This window comes from Mandrillus leucophaeus, unplaced genomic scaffold, assembly GCF_000951045.1.
Source record: "Mandrillus leucophaeus isolate KB7577 unplaced genomic scaffold, Mleu.le_1.0 Scaffold119, whole genome shotgun sequence".
Lineage (NCBI taxonomy): Eukaryota > Metazoa > Chordata > Mammalia > Primates > Cercopithecidae > Mandrillus > Mandrillus leucophaeus.
Window position 1 is genome coordinate 6,035,771 of NW_012100209.1, and position 1,542 is coordinate 6,037,312.

General features: G+C 43.8%; 1 pseudogene; it reads left to right on the plus strand.

Moving 5' to 3' along the window:
- The first annotated feature begins 324 nt into the window (after positions 1-324).
- On the plus strand, positions 325-680 carry LOC105529576 (annotated as a pseudogene).
- Positions 681-1,542: the final 862 nt, after the last annotated feature.

A 1,542-nucleotide genomic window follows, 5' to 3' on the forward strand; every position in this document is an offset into this window, starting at 1 on the left:
TGGTTCTTCAGCCTTCTTAGAAATTCTGAGATGCCCAGTATCATTTTCATAAATCCTTTTTCTGTTTAAACAAGCTGGAATTGGTGTCTGATACAATGACTGTCTAACCATGTCTAACTATGTCTATGGTTGCACCTTTTGAAATTTCTGTACATAATTTTATGTTAAAAAAACATGCAAATGAATGAACAAAAATCTTTTGTCATCTGCTGCCAAGGTCCTCAGTTCTTCCGAGGAAGCTAGAGCTGACTTGGAGTGAGGCCCTCACTTGATCTGACAATGAGCACCACTCCCAGCAGCATCAGCCCCATACTCACCTGCATGATGGACTCTGTCTCTGAGCTCACCTGCATCTACCCAGGCCCCATTCTGCATGATGAGGTGACCATCATGGAAGATAAGATAAATACCATCATTAAAGTAGCTGGTGAAAATGTTGAATGTTTCTGGCCTGGCTTGTTTGCAGAGGCCCTGGACAATATCAACATCAGGAGCCTCATATGTGATGGAGACGCTGGTGGACCTTTTCCAGCACCTGGTGCTGCACCAGTGGGAGGTCCTACTTTCTCCACCACTGCAGCCCAAGCTGAAGAGAAGGAAGTGGAATCAAAGAAAGAAGAATCCAAGGAGTCTGATGATGTATGGGCTTCGGTCTTTTGTTGATGAAATCTCTCTTGTAACATGTTCAATAAAAAACCAAACTCTTAAAAAAAAAATAAAAAACTCTAATGTTATTTCTTGACCCATATAGGCCTAGGAGATTATTAACACGGAATTTTAATTGATATGTGTTATAATCCAACTATACCTGTGTTTTTTTATCCATCCTTGTGAAATCCAGAAAAGTAATATGAATATGGCTTGGACCTTGTTGAAGGGAGTGGCACATGGAGAGCATCATTGTAAAATACTCCTGGCCTTTCCATACCCACTTACTCCCTCCTTTTCCAAGAGGAAAGACTTATTTACCTAATTTAAGGGTTGGAAGAAGAAACCAGGAAGTTGTGGCCCAGCCCGTTCCCCTCTGTCTTGGGAGCCACCGCCAGGCTGTGTTTCCCTTACCATGCAGTAAGCTTGGAGTACCAGCCCTGTCCTTCTGAAAGAGGCTTGTCCTGGTGCACCCTTGCCTGTGCCTGGGAGGGTGAGTCTGCAATTCAGAGGTTTAGCGTTAGGAAGCCCACTGATACTGTACACATCTGGACCATGTCCTTTACTTTGACTCTTAGCAGGAATATAGGCAATACTTTGGTCTCACTCAGCAACCTTTTAAGAACTTGACAGGAAAAGAGGACAGTTTTTAAATGTAGCACTGGCAGACTCAAACAGATTTATACAAATTATTCCATTTGTACTTTCAAAGTAAAATTCTAGGCTAGGCACGGTGGTTCACCATGTAACCCCAGCACTTTGGGAGGCCAACTGGGGTGGATCGCTTGAGGCCAGGAGTTTAAGACCAGCCTGGCTTGTTGGGGTCCGCGTGTTTCCTAAACAAAGGAATGAACACACAAGACAACACAAGACAAGACAAACATGGCGGCCGCC